Source organism: Lontra canadensis, unplaced genomic scaffold, assembly GCF_010015895.1.
Source record: "Lontra canadensis isolate GAN:19392208 unplaced genomic scaffold, GSC_riverotter_1.0 scaffold42, whole genome shotgun sequence".
NCBI classification, from domain to species: Eukaryota; Metazoa; Chordata; class Mammalia; order Carnivora; family Mustelidae; genus Lontra; species Lontra canadensis.
In genome coordinates this window covers 5072593-5088342 of record NW_022631036.1, presented here as the reverse complement: position 1 = coordinate 5088342, position 15750 = coordinate 5072593, and the positions used below count along the sequence as shown (strand labels likewise).

At 35.7% G+C, this 15750-nt stretch overlaps 1 protein-coding gene and 1 pseudogene across 3 annotated transcripts in view; one reads left to right on the top strand and one right to left on the bottom strand.

The window, feature by feature from the left end:
• Positions 1–15750, bottom strand: part of MDGA2 (MAM domain containing glycosylphosphatidylinositol anchor 2) — an 845317-nt gene that overhangs the window by 456227 nt on the left and 373340 nt on the right. The gene's annotated exons all lie outside the window — the stretch shown is intronic.
• On the top strand, positions 197–643 carry LOC116875587 (annotated as a pseudogene).

The window sequence follows — 15750 nt, the reverse complement described above, 5'->3', positions numbered from 1 at the left end:
TAAAGTCAGAATTCCCATCCCAGCCCCATGACTGGCTCCACAACCTCCTGATTCTGGATAAATCACAGAGGCTGAAGACACCATTACTGTCCCCCTCTATAAGGAACAACACCACTAATGTTAGAAGATAATTCTTTACAACTTATCAAAATTGCTCTTCCCTTTTGCCACCATCGCTAAAGTGCGAGCAGTCAAAATGAAGCTCAGTCCCTTTGGGACTTCTGATGGAAACAAGAACTATAAAAGGCATTTCAATGCACCTTCCCACATGTGCAGTAAGAGTATGTCTTCCCCTCTTTACAAACAGTGGAGAGAGAGGAAACATTTGATTCACGCCCATCCCAAAGGAGGCTGAAGTACAGGTTATGTGAGGACACTACAAAGGTCAGCAAATTGGTAAGGTCATCCAGGTTCATAGGAAGAAACTGTCCTCTACATGGAACAAAGAGAGCGAGAACAGGAGGATGGCACCCCTGACTATGTGGGCATTCACTCTAGCAAGGCGGGGGGTGGGGGGTATCCCTAGACTAAAACTGGACAAAGACCACAAAAAGATCCTTGAATTGTAAAACCCAAATCTCCTCAAGAAGGAAAGGGAAAGGGCAAACATAAGGAAGAAACAATCGAGGAGATGCAGGAATAAAGTAAAATAAAAGTTGTTAAAATGAAAAAAAAATTGAAGTTATAAATAACATAACTATTAGTAAAATTTTACTTATAGAGAACTACCCCCCCAAGCAAGTATTTGTTCATTATTTTCCCTTGAATTTCTGAAGTAATTTTCTTTCCCCATTAAGAGTGACAGACTCCTACAAACACTGTTTAATCTAGGACCTCACACTTACTGAGAGTCACAGTATACTGAAAATCACTGTTGGTTAATTTGTGTTGATATTTTGCTATTTTGTGCTCTCCAGTTTTTATAATGTAGACATTCATGAGTAACGATGCTTTGTTCTTCTCTTATAAATTATGCACACGATTGTGTGTTTTTCTCTTTACAAATTAAAACCCACCCAAACCAAAACTTGGAAAAGTCAAACAAAAATGCCTCACATTTTTTTCTTCAATAAGTATAAAGTATATAAGAAATATAAGAAACGTTAAAGTGAAATTTAAGGAAGTAAGGGAGGAAAAAAAGAAAGGAAATGGTTTAGTAGAAGATGAACCATTACTAGTCAATGAACCCTAACTACAAGCCATACACTGTGCTAGGTGCTTTCCATGGACTGTAGGATATAGCTCTCACACAGCCCCAGGAGGAAGGTGACACGATTAAAAATTGCTTAGACAAGAAAACTACAGTGAAAGCTAAGTCTTGTTGAAGATTCCATTGTGGGTGAATGGCAGACCTATACAGATAACCAAATATGTGATCCAGAAGAGAAAAGAGAGAGAAAGAGAGACAGAGATATTGGGATGGAGATGAAGAAGTGGATGGACACTGTTCGCTCCCTTCCCCACTCCCAAAATCATATTTGGCTTATAAGCAATTCCCATGACAGCTGTTACTCTGCTTCTTTCTCTGTCCTCCAATTAGGGCTTTCAGTGAAGGAAAGCAAAAGGAATAAAAATAACTTTAATAGAAATAACTTTGAATTTTTTTTTCAAGTGAACCATTTGCAAAAGTTGGCATTTTAAATATTGCTAGTAACACATTACATGCAACCCATTTCACAGCTGTTTCCATCACCCCAGTGTGTTATCATAGAGTTACCTATTAACATCTTTCGATTAAAAAGTCTATATAAAACAATACACATATGACATGGGGTCCAGTGTTTGCTAATCAGTTAGCAAAATGCCATTAACTTGGCTTAGTTCAAGGTAATTGGTTACTATAAAAAATATAATTCCCCAGGTGCAGGGAGATGCCTAGACCTACTTTCCACCTAACTAAGGCAGTGATTTTTACTCTAAGGAGCCATAAGCAATCTTTGGAGGTGCCCTGGGGGACAACTGTGGCTAGAGGCTGGGTCTCTTGACCCTCTTTTTCAACTTTTAATTAGCAGAGCATCTCTGTTCTTACATGATTTATAAACTGGATTTTGAAAAGATTTTGGCTAAGAAACAATTCAGTTCAGGGGCGCCTGGGTGGCTCAGTGGGTTAAGCCACTGCCTTCTGCTCAGGTCATGATCCCAGGGTTCTGGGATCAAGCCCTGTGTCTGTGGGAGCCTGCTTCCCCCTCTCTCTCTGCCTGCCTCTCTGCCTACTTGTGATCTCTGTCTGTCAAATAAATAAATAAAATCTTTAAAAAAAAAAAAAAGAAACAAATCTTGAAAATCACTGAGGTAAAGGATTTTTGTTTTTTCCAAACAGAATTTTGAATATAAAACCAATTAATAATTGTTACTTAAAGCTGTCTTCAAATACCCCATCAAATAATATTCTGGTGTTATTAATGAAACTTGAATGACAATGAAGTTTTTAGTAAAATCATATAATAATATTAGAGTAGCAGAGTTTTGGTGGTTCAACCTGTTTCTTTCATTGAAGTGCACTGAAACAAGGAAAAGTCAGAGCAAATTAACAGAGTTTGAAAAGCTTAATGGTTCTTTAACAAAAGATAAAATAATCATAAGGTTTTTTAAATTTATAAGGTGTGTATTATGAGAAGAAAATAAAAATGAGTCTGATCTGATTTGTCCTTCATAAAGTCATCTTAATGGCCCAGTATATGCTGTGCTTTTGTATGCAAATATTGATTATATGCTCTTATGATTTGTCTTTATCATCCATAATTTCAAGGCAAAACGTTTACCCATTAATTAAAAAAAAAAAAAAAAAAGGAAAAAAAAAAGAGTACTGCAGATAGCATTTTCTAACATTTAGGGATTCTTCCTGCCTACAAGTATTTTAAATTTAGTGTTAACATTATGAAATAGCCTCAAAAGAATGTAAGAAATAATACAGTTAAGCTCAGTTGTTTGCTTCCTATACATGAAAAACTATGCTAGACACTGGCAACATAACAATAGTAGAAGGAAGAGAAGGAGGGGAGGAAGAGGAAGAAGAAGAGAATTCATTTCTAAGGAATTTAGTTTAGTGATAAAGCCAGCCATATGAGGAATTTTAATGCAATATGACTATTAACATAAATATATGCTCCAGCAACGCAAAAAAGGGTAATGAACTCAAATTGAGGTTTCAGGAAATCTTTTTTTTTTTTTTAAGATTTCAAGTAATTATATTATATATTATATATTTATGTATATATTTTATAATATATTACTTGCTTTAATTGTATTTGACTTATTTAATTTTATTTATTTTATTATTATATATTTATTTATAATATATATTTACATATTATAACTATATTTTAAGTAATCTCTACACCCAATGTGAGGCTTGAACCCACAACCCTGAGATCAAGAGTCCCATGCTCCACTGACCAAGCTAGCCAGGCGCCCCTGAGGAAATCTTTTTCTAGAGGATACCTTTAATTCAGGGGTTTTTGTTTCTTTGTCTGTTTTGTTTAGAGCTGTATTAAGTGTTATTGCGGTATAATTCACATAGTATACCATCCATTCATTTAAAAGTTACAATTCAATGTTTAATATATTTGCTTGGCTGTGTAACCATCACCAAAATCAAATTTTAGAACATTTTTGTCCCTCTAAAAGAAACCCAATAGCCACTGGCTGACAATCGTCTTCTTCCCCTGCACCACCGCCTTCCACTCCCATCCCACCATCCCTGAGCACCCCACTAATTTGCCTTCAGTCTCTATGGATTTGCTATTGCGTATAAATGGAAGTATACACTATGTGGTCTTTTGTGACTGAGTTCTCTACTTCCCACAGCGTTTTTAAGGTTCATCCTGTTGTGGCATGTAGTATTTTATTCCTATTTTATTGCTGAATAACCTTCCATTGTACGGATATACCGTGTTTTCTTTAAACAGTCATCTGTTAAGGAAATTTGGGGTGTTCCATTTTGGGGATGTGATAAGTAATGCTTTAAGAACATCTGTGTCAGCGTGGCTAGGTGGCACAGTCAGCTTAGTGGTGTACTCTTGATCTCAGGGTCCTGGGATCGAGCCCCACGTGGGATCATGACCTGAGCCAAAACCAAGAGTCAGACGCTTAACTGACTGAGCCCCCAGGTGACCCTAGCAGAGTTATTTATATACTCTGTATACAAGTTCCTTATCAGGCATACGATTTGTAAAAATTTTCTCCCACTGTGTGTGTGATTATTTCACTTTCTTGATCTTATTTGCAACACAGATGTTTCTAATTTTGATGTTGTCCCATTTATCTGTTTTGTTGTTGTTGTTCTTGCCTGTGCTTTTGGTGTCATAGCTAAGAAGACATCTGAGATTAGGCCTTGCACAATGAGTAAGAAAGAACCAAATTAAGAACAGTAGAAGCTCATTCCAGGCGGAGATAACAGGACAAGCATTGGCACGGAAGCAGGATACACTGTGAAATCCTCTTCCACGTGTGGAGAGCAGGGGAGACTCCCGCAGAGCCGCACCTAGCAACTTGGCCACAGGATCCTAGCAATTTTAGGATGGACAGTGTAGTTCCCAGGAGGGTATTATTGACATTACCCTATTGCTAGCTGCAGGTTAAGCTCAATTAAAGGAGTACATGTGCTGAAAGGAGGTCCACATAATGTAAACATTTGAAAAATAATCTCTATTCCTTCAAATAATTAAAAGATTTGTGTCCTTTAATTTGGAGGCCCTGAGGCAAAGTCCAGTTTACATATCCTAGTTTTCATTCTGGATTCTACACTGTATCTGAGAGGCCGGTAAGTATACCTTAAGAGCTTTTTAAAAATATTATCATTATATTAGAAAAATGATAGGTAAGAAAAGACACCTATTCTTCCTTGGAACCCACTATTTATTTGTACTCCTCTCACAGTTTTGATCACGCTCCTCCTTATCCTAACCTCTGTTTAGAGTCTAAGCTCCTTGATATTCTCTAGCAGGTCTATTTTCCTTTCATTTATCTAACAAATATTTACCAGGTTTAGATCACTGTGTGCAGGGTACACAGTCAGACTGGAAGCCACAAGGGCCAGGAAAATGGAGTTAAAACTTACATGCAGAGCTCCCCTTCTGGGTTAGGGTGAAGACACCCACTAAATTGCCTTTGCCCAACATCATGGCTGATGTTGCTTCCTTCTCTTCCCCACCTTTGTTTACCCTTCTCTCCTATCACCACTTTCTTAACAAAGCACTTACACACCAAACCTCACCTCAGGAATTCCTTTTAGGGAACCTGAACTAAGACACTATGATAGAAGAAAAATAGTGAAAATGATATGCAATGAGGACACACAATGAACAAGATGGATTTATATTGTTCAAGGAAGCTAGACTTAGATAACTATTTGCACAGTGAGACCATCTTTATCACCTTGCTTTGACTAGCTAGTAGATGCTCCATAAATACATGTGGGGTGAAAAATTATGAACAATTAAAAAACACATTATACTCAAAAACTAATTCCTGTGCATTTGATTGGGCAATACTGATCAGAGAGGGATTCCAGAGAAGAAATCTATTTAACTTCAGAAAACAGGATTAATATTAATTTGTGGAAATTAAGTGTTGTCAATTATGGCAAAGTATATAGACTACTTGGACCTAATCTTCCAGAACAATGACATGTTTCTTCAACGCGAATGAGAGGAGCAAGAAACACAGTGGGAACCGGACAAAGATGAATTCAAAGCTTAAGAAGGCTGAACTGCTCATGCACCATTCTTAAATGTTTTGGCACCAAGAATTAGATAGCCCTGAGCATGCCGACAATCTTATCACCCCAGTTTTCTTGGAAACACTGATAACTGTAATCCTCAACCTAAGTAATTTCTCTGTATTTGTCCTGCTGCTGTGTGAAAAAGTGAGAAGTTGCCCAGGACTGGCCCAAAGATGAAGTGAAGAGGACGAAAAAGAAGCAGGGGGATTGCAGGCAGTAGCTAGCAAGGGGGACAGCAGAGATGGAGAAGAACACTCAAAGCTATAAAAGGTGGTAAAAGAGAAGGGAAAGAAAACCAGCTCAGGTTTAAAATCTACATAGCTGGAAGAATGAACATGGAAAACCAGGGAAGTAGCTACAATAACAGGGAGTGAATTTAATATGCAAAATAATAGTAGTAATAATGAAAATATGACTCTTGGAGGATATTTTGTTTCATCAGGCCAGAACTGACACTGTAAGCCTGGCAGGCGTGTTAGGAAACACTGCCCCCTAGAGGTCCTCTGTGTACTCACAGAGACCACTTTCCCTCACAAATTGACAGGAGCCTAGTGACAGACTCACTTGCCAAGCATCCTGAATCCCCAGTGAAATCTCAAACTGGGCCCCAAATTTTGGTCCAATCATCTAAAGAATGTACTAGGTAGTGAGCTTACTGAATGAGGCCATATTAGAAGTAATACTTTTTTTTTTCTTTTTCTAATCCCCAGCCATCCCCTTAGGGATAATACCCGTTTTTAAGTTACAATATAGTCAATATATGCATATGTACACAATTCAAAAGAAACAAGAAACAGATACAGTTAAAAATAAATACTCTTTCCTGCATCCTATGCCTCACAGCTCTCCTGCTTAAGATGCAGTACATATTGTTTTAGTTTTGTCTTTCAGGGCTATTTCATGAATTTTTCAAACGAATGCTAGCACTGTTTTTCCACTCATCCGACCATCCTCCTCCCCACAACCCATTTAACAATATATCTTGGGACTGTTTGAAATCAAAACATATAGGAGGATCTTATTCTTTTTAATAACTGCATAGTATTTCATTGTATACTTGTTTGGTGTTGTGGATTTATTTATCTAGGTCTCTACTATTCCACACTAAAGTTGTTTCCATATTTTTACTACTACAAAAATGTGGCAGTGTAAATTCTTGATAGACATATATATGTAATATGTAACATCAGAAACACATGTGTTTTTCTGTAGATGAATGCACTGAAATGAGGTAACTGTCAAAATCTAGGTGTATTATTTTTAATTATACTTCCAAATTGGCCACAAATTTAATAATTTATGCTCTTACCAGCAATATAGGAGACTGTTCACTCCCTTACATAGTGCAGATACTGCATTATCAACTGCATTTTATCTTTGTCAACAGATTCAAGTCTTTCTTTTCAATTTTCATCAACCTTTTTATATAAATGTCAGAGTAAGCTAATTTTCATCTGTTTAAGGGACATTTGTCTTTCTTTTCCTTTTTTTTTTTTTTTTGCATATTCACATTCTTTGACCATGCTTGTCTTCATTTGTAGTACTTTTCCTTAAATATGTTGTGCTTTCTTTTGTTGAAACGTTACTTTTTTTCTGGATATAAATTGACATTTGCCTTTAATTTAATTTAGGATTTTCCCCCAAACTTACTTTGCTTATTATTACCATCATCATTTTCATTATTTAGTGTACTCAAATATTATAGTCTCTTATTTAGGGCTTCAGGCTTTAATGTTATCAATGTTTAACCTACATGAGATTTAGGAAAAAAATCCGTTTCCTCTAGTATTTTTGTTGCATTTTCTAAGTTTAACTTTTAGATACCTCCAGAATACACACAGAGACAGACAGACAGTCAAACACACACACTCTCTCTCTCTTTTTAAATTCAGATGAAATGGTTTATCTTGACCCTAGATATGCTTTACCAGAAAGCTCTTCCTGCTATTTAAAAAGGACTAGAGAATAACTATTTCTAAGTCCAAAATCCTAATTCCTTTTTATTTTTTTAAAGATTCTTTTTGTCAGAGAGTAAGAGTACAAAAAGGGCAGTGGCAGGCAGAGCGAGAAGCAGGCTCCCCACTTAGCAAGGAGCCCCATGTGGGACTTGATCCCAGGACCCTGGGATCATGACCTGAGCCGAAAGCAGAGGCTTAATCGACTGACCCACTTAGGCATCCCTTTATTATTTATTTATTTATTTGCATAAAATAACAGTTTAATGAATTCATATAAGATAGGCAAAAAATAACCTTTGTCAGGCACTCTAGAAAGCTCTTCACATGCCCCTTCCCAATCCCAATCTCCTTCTCCCTAAAAGTAACTACCAACCTTTATGACAATGAATCACAAACTTATACCTCTGAAACAATACATTATATGTTAATTCAAAAATAATAAATAAAGCAAGGAAATCAAATAGGAAATCAAATAGGAAAAATCCTATTTTCTTTTTAAAAGATATTTTCAGACATTCACCCATCTAGCTACCAAAAAAAAAAAAAACACATCAATTCTTGTGTATGACTTACTAAATACCGTATAATTCATTGTATAAATGTAATAGGAAGTTATCATGTTTAAAGTTATGATTTTTACTGAGATTAAAAATAACATTTTCTAAACAGGATATCAAAAAATATTTCTGCACTCCCATGTTTACTGAAGCATTACTCACCAAAGCCAAGATAGGGAAACCCAAGTGTTTATCAACAGAAGAGCACCTGTGTCTGTGTGTGTGTGTGTGTTATTCAGCCAGAGAAAGAAGGGAATCCTGCCATTTGGGACATCACAGATGAACCTTGAGGGCATTAAGCTAAGTGAGATAGACTAGACAAGGAAAGAAAGACAAAAACTTTATGGTATCACTAACACGAAGAATCTAAAAAACAAACTCACGGAAACAGACAGTGGTCACCAGACTGAAGGTAGAAGAACTGGGAAGATATTAGTAAAGGGTACAAACCTGCAACTAGACCATAAATAAGTTCACAGATCTAATACACAGAATAGTGATTGCAGTCAATAATACCATATTGTATACTTCAGGGTTGCTAAGAAACTAGATCTTTAGTATTCTCACCACAAAAAAATGATAATCATGTGATGTGATAAAGGTGTTGGCTAACACTGTGGATGAAATCATATTACAATATATAAATGTGTGAAATCAACATGCTCTATGTCTTAAGTATACACAATGTTATATGTCAATTATATCACAATTAAAAAAATGTTCTAAATATTATCTGCTTTAAAATGTCTTCCAGGCTAAAACTCTGATTGCCAAGCTCTGAGTTACAAGACTCTGCAGGCTAAGATCTGGTCACCTGTGTGCTAGAATGAATCCAATATTACTTTTTATGTTTATCATCATATCCTGGAAAATTTTAAACCTTCAATATAGTAAAGAGAATGACTTAATTAGTATGTACCCATCATGCAGCTTCCACAAGCAATAGCTGCCATTTAGTTTCTCCTATCCTTCCTCTCAATTAAAAAAAAAAAAATCACTAATATTTTTTTTTTAAAGTGTCTGAGCAAATTCCAGACCTTGGTTCATATCCTTTGTAAAAACATCATATTATCTCTTATCAGGGAACACATTAAAAAATGTAACTGTAATACCATTTATTACACCTTGTAATTTTAACAAAAACTCCTTAAAAGAATACAAAATAACCAGGTTGTACTCAGTATTCCTTGACTGACTCAAAACGTCGTATAACGTCGTATTAAATATGTATTTTTTCAGTCAGAGTCTGAAAAAAGTCTATCCACTGCATAAGAATGACATGACCTTTAGGTATCTCAATCTGTAACATTTCCTCCTCTCCCTCCACCCCATATCGTCTACTAGAAGATCTGTCCTGTACATTTTCCTACATTCTGTATTTAGGTGACTGCATCCTGGTGTCAATTAGCATTGTTCTCTAACCCTACGTTTTCTAGAGATTGCTAGTTAGTTCTAGAAGCTTCCTTATATATAGGTTCATTTGTAATTTATTTGGAAATGGAGCAAGAATAACTAATGTGTGGCACTGTGTACTTCCTAGTGCTTCTCATCAAGCAGTATACAATATCTGGTTGTCCTATTTTTGTTTAGGCTAAGACTGATCAGAGGATCCAGATGATGTCATACTGAGCCATCCACTTTAAATTTCCTCAACATATTTCACCTAATGATTTCAGTCATCATAAATGACTCCTGCGTACATCATTATTTTTTGAGGGGGTTGCAAATTTAAACTCTGTAACTTTTTTAGCATGTATATACTGAAATTCATCTCTAAAGAAGACAGTGTCTTCAACAAGTATTTGTTTACTTTGAAATACAGTTTGTACAGAAAAGCAAGATAAATTCTCAACTATTATCAATTTAAAAAAATGCATATGTCTTAGCAAATTCTAAATATGTTCATTAAGTTTTCGTTGGTTTAGTTGTTTCATTTTGTTGTTAATTTGTTTTAGCATGTTATTATTATATACTCAAAGTTTTTTTTTTCCTTTGACATTAATACAATCACCCCAAGATTCATATTATTTCTTATTTGACCAGTCGAAGCCCTTTCCGGTTGAGTGTGTTCTTTGGAAGTGACCTCAGTCCTCTTTGATTGTTTTCTTTCTTTCTTTCTTTCTTTTTTAATGGCTGGAATAAAAACCTAAAGCTCACTTTACATATTCCCTGCCCCAGGACAGAAATTGACCATTTTTCCAAGGAGAACTGGTCCCATTTACTGGAAAACCCTATTTAGAGATAAAAATCCAGGTGCTTGTTACATTATTTCTAGAACTTTTCATTAGATTGATCTAGGAACTGCATACACTTTAAAAATGAAAAACAAATTATGAGTTCATATGGACATTGCCAACTAAAATTAAAACCCCAGTTTTCATTTAAATGTCTGAGTGTATACTTACATATATCTTTAATTATGTTCTTTAGCCTACTGTATTCGTTTCCTATCGCTGCTATTACAAAATGGTATAAACTTGGAGGCTAAAAAACACACAAATTTATTATCTTACACCACTAGGAGGAAAAAAAAAAATGAGTTCTCAAAGCTGAATTTTTCTGAAGTTCCCAGAGGAGAATCTGGTGTTTCTGTGTTCGTTTTGTTTGCTTTGCTTTTTGCTTTGTCCAGCTTCCTGAAACTGCCTATGTCATTTAAATAGAGGCTACCTTCCTCCATCTTCAAAGCCAGCAGGATACATTTTTTTCTTTTTTACTGACTTACTGCTTCTTTCTTTTAAGGACTCTTAGGATCATATGGAGCCCATCCAGATAACCCAGGGTAATCTCCCATCTCAAGACCCTTAACTTAATGACATCTGCAAAGTTCCCTTTCCCATATAAAGTGACATTGACAGGTTCCAGAAATTAGGACATGGATATCCTTAGGAGCTATTATTCAGCATACTATAACTAAGATATATTTAATATTTAGTATATATATTAAGTAGATTCAAAGCAATTTTTAAAAAAAATAACAATAGTATTATTACTAAAAGAACAACTACCAAATGCAGCTTAGTCTGTTTTTCAGTTCTCCCTCCCTGCCTCCATTTAGGATATATCCCATTAAGATATAACCAAAGGACCAAATTTTAAAATCACTTGATATAATTCTTGTGGGCTGATTCTATCAGCTTGGTATGGACTTGGGTTAGTTTGCTTCCATTTGTATTCAAATTTTAGGAATTTAAAAATAACTTATTTTGTTTGGAGTTATGTAAATATGCATGGTTTTAATATCAAAACTATAACTCAAAAAATATATAAAATTACTCATTGTGGTTTTGATTTGCATTTCCTTGATGATTAGTGATGTTGAGCTGCTTTTTATGTGTCTGTGGCCATCTGCATATCTTATTTGGAAAAATATCTATTCATGTGTTCTTTCCATTTTTAATTAGATTATTATTTTGTTATTGAGTTGTATAAGTTCTTTATATATTTTGGATATTATCCCCTTACTTAATAGCTCATTTGCAAATAAATATCCCATTCAGTGGTTTGCCATTTTGGAAGGAAATCATTGATGGTTTCCTTCACTGTCAACATCACACATAGAACATATATTAGAATATATATTAGCCTATTATTCAGTCATAAAAAGCAATGAGATCTTACCATTTGCAACTACATGGATAGGTCTAGAGGATAGAATACTAAGTGAAGTAAGTCAGTCAGAGAAAGACAAATACCATATGATTTCACTCATTTGTGGAATTTAAGAAACAAAACAAATGAACAAAGGAAAAAAGAGACAAACCAAAATAAATAGACTCTTGAGTATAGAGAACAAACTGTGATTACAAGAGGGGAGGTGGATGGGGGGGGGTTGAGTGAAATAGGTGAAGGGGATTAAGAGTATACTTATCATGATGAGCACTGAGTAATGTATAGAATTTTTAAATTATTGTATTGTATTGTAGACCTAAAATTAATACAACACTCTGCATTAATTATAGTTAAATTAAATAAATAAGAATTTTAAAATAAGATAATTCAAAGATATATAGCTTAATCTCTACCCTTTCAATCCTGTTCTCTTCCATTTCCTAAAGGTAACAATCTTCATTAGTTTTTATGTTATTTTTTTTCTAAAAATATCAAAAAACTTGTATAGACATAAATAAATTCAGAGAGATGATAGATTGATTGATAGCTAGATCTCAACCACAGAGATCATTCTGTTGTAATATACGGAGATCTTTCTTATTTCTTTCACAGATGCCCAGAGTTCCACTGAATGGATGGTCTATCTTTAATCCGATAGTGTGAAATTTGAGGTAAAGATTCAAATGTATTTTGTTTTAGAAAGATAGCATTTTGTGTCAAAACTACTCATGAAATAATAGAACTTTCCTCTAATGGTATGAAATACTGCCTTTATTTTCCATTGTTAGTATATAAGGTTCTTCTCCAGCATTTTAAAATCTGCTTATCAGTCTGTCTATTCATGCAACAATACCATGTTATTTTATTTATTATTTTTACGTGGTATTTGTATGGTATTTAATCATTACTAATTACATGGTTTTAAAAAGTGGTAGGGTAAATCTTCCCAAGTTCACTTTCTTTTTTAGAAATGTTTAGCTATTTTTGCATTCTTATTTATATCTGTACACATTTTAGAATAAACCTGCCTATTAAAAAAAAAAAACCTGTTGATGTTTTTATTGAGATCATAATAAATGTACCAGAGAATAGGTTCTTGAGGTGACATCACTGGGGACCACAAGAAAAAAAAAAATCTCTGTGTTTCAGCTGGAAAAGAAGGCATAGGTGTCAAACACAGCAGTAGTTTCAGGGAGCAATATGCTCTCTGTGTAGTATTAGTAATATCGGCAGTAATGACATTAGCATCTACATTGGTGCCTAACACTTGCTAGGCATTATGCTGAAACATCCTACACACATTATGTAATTTAATCCTCATATAAACCTTTTAAGAGGCAAAGTAAAAACTAGAACCTAAATTTATCTTTCTTTACAGCCTCTAATGAACCACTACATTCTGGAATGTCCAAGGAAGTAAGTCTGAAACAATCTATTAAGCGTCATCCTGCATTAACCATGTTCTGGAAGAGAACTGCCTCCAAAGGACCGATGAGTGTAGTCAGCGGGAGAACCTCTGTGAAAGTGCTGGTCTCCAACAGTGGAAGGACTGTCCCCGACTGCTGGAGAACAGCCTGTCTGTGGAAATAAAACAATGCAGCCAGTGACTATGCTGTGACTCTTAGAAGGTAAGTAAATATCTAGGACCCACATTCACCTGGAGTCAAGGGATATTCTGGTAACATCTATGAGCATCTCTGGGGATATTCTCAAATGCATCACTATATAAATCCACTAAATGAATGACCTTCAACTTTAACATGCATCAGAATCATTCAAAGACTTATTAAAATACATAGTGCTGAGACAGCTGGGTGGCTCAGTCAGTTAAGCATCTGCCTTCAGTTCACGATCAAGTCCCGCATCGGGCTTCTTGATCAGCAGGGACCCTGCTTCTCCCTCTGCCTGCTGCTGCCCCTACTTGTGTGCGTCCTCTCTCTCTCTCTCTTTCTGGCAAATAAAGAAATAAAATATTTAATAAAATAAAATAAAATATAAAATAAAATATATATTGCTGTGCCCCACTGCTAGAGTTTCTGATTCAGTAAATCTGGGTTGGGGCCCAAGAATTTGTATTTGTAACAAGTTCCCAGGTGATGTTGATACACTTGTTCCATGGACCCCAATTTAAGTTGGATGGGCCATGCCTATAATGAGTACCAATAATAAAATGTGATCAAAGTAATGATCAAGTAAGATCATGTTCTGGCCACCAGGCTGAAAAGTGTATAATTCCTAAAACAGAGAGAAACTGGCACAAATGTTTCAAAAACACAGAGGAGTAGAAAGGAGTACAAAGTTAGCAGTTTGGGAGCCACCTAGTAATCTAGTCCCTGTCCCCAAAGTCTAAGGGGCCTGAGCTTAGTCACTCAACTTCTCTAGCCTAGTGTGAGAAACTGCAGAAGAAAGGATAAGCTGTACTCAAAGTTTCATCAGAGTTTTAGGATTCTAATAAAATATAATAAGGCACACCTATTCTAAAGAAATTAGAAATATAGGAATTAAGACTGTCCTTGGGGAATGCAATTATAATTAATTAACCACAGCTATTCAGAATAGAGATGTGCAAAGTCAGCATAATGAAGGCAAATTGTTAACACATCTCTGGGAATTGACTATAATGTGACTGAATGTATTAATATTAATAAACCTAAAGAAAGAATGTGCCAATCAAAACAGGAATTGGTCAGCCTTAGGAATGGAAAAATAAGCTTTCAGGAGAACAAACTGGCAAGTAGAATCTATTCGGGAACTGTCCAAAAAGGGGAATCTTTACTATTGGACTCAAACCTTCTAAGTTTCTCCTCCAATAATAGATTTGATGGCCTTCGCTCACCAACATGATTTTCATTTGGCTTCTTCATTGGTTTGCCTACTGGGAGAGTGAACCTGGTAGACGAGAGCAATGTCCAATCAATTTGCCACTGCAAGTCTAAAAATGGGCACTCTGATCGTAATTTAGCTATCTGTAGCTTACCTACACTGATTCATAACTGGGACAATCTGCTAGGACCTGCAATTGCATTTCTCATTAGAAATGTCTAACCTGATTTTTGCATTGTTTGTACATGTATGAGTCTTTATGAGTTTAGAAAATGCAAAGTCATCCTTAATCTGCTTTCATTATACTAACACAACCAGGCTTATGAACCTGCAAAATGAGTATTAGAACCTGAATGGCCTTATTTACCAAGGCAAAAATGTGTCTCTTCAGATGACTACCTAGAAAGCAAGCCAGAATTCCCCAGGTGGTATTCTCTGCACTGTTGTGAGGGCTGGCTGTGGCCAATTTGCCCATAAACTCATGTTTTAAAATTTTAAACCTTCATCTGCTCTGCTCTATATCATTGGGAGGGACTAAACACTTGCAGACTATGTTTTCCAGATTCTCACTGGTTTAGCTAATGGCTTGGGAGTGGCATGAGACCAAATTACAGAAGAAAAAGGAAAGCCAAGTATGTCTTCCTCTTCTCAGTCTCTTCTATCCCCAGTGTAACTCATTACCTACATTAAATTTCTTCAGTTCTCAACTCAGAGTTTTAAATAATCAGAATGGGTTCTGTTTCCCTTGTCCAAACCTAAGTGATCACCATTTGACATAAGAACCCAGTAGTAACTGTAACCATCTGTTCAAGAAGTAATAGGTGTGTGTTCATGGATACACACAAACACACATACACACAGTTTCACTTATAAAATCACATAAGTCAGGGGCACCTGGGTGGCTCAGTCATTAAACATCTGCCTTCGGTTTGGGTCATGATCCCAGAGTTCTGGGATCGAGCACCACATCAGGCTCCTGTTTGACAGGAAGCCTGCTTCTCCCTCTCCCACTCCCCCTGCTTGTGTTCCCTCTCTCGCTGTGTCTCTCTCTGTCAAATAAATAAATAAAAATCTTTAAAAA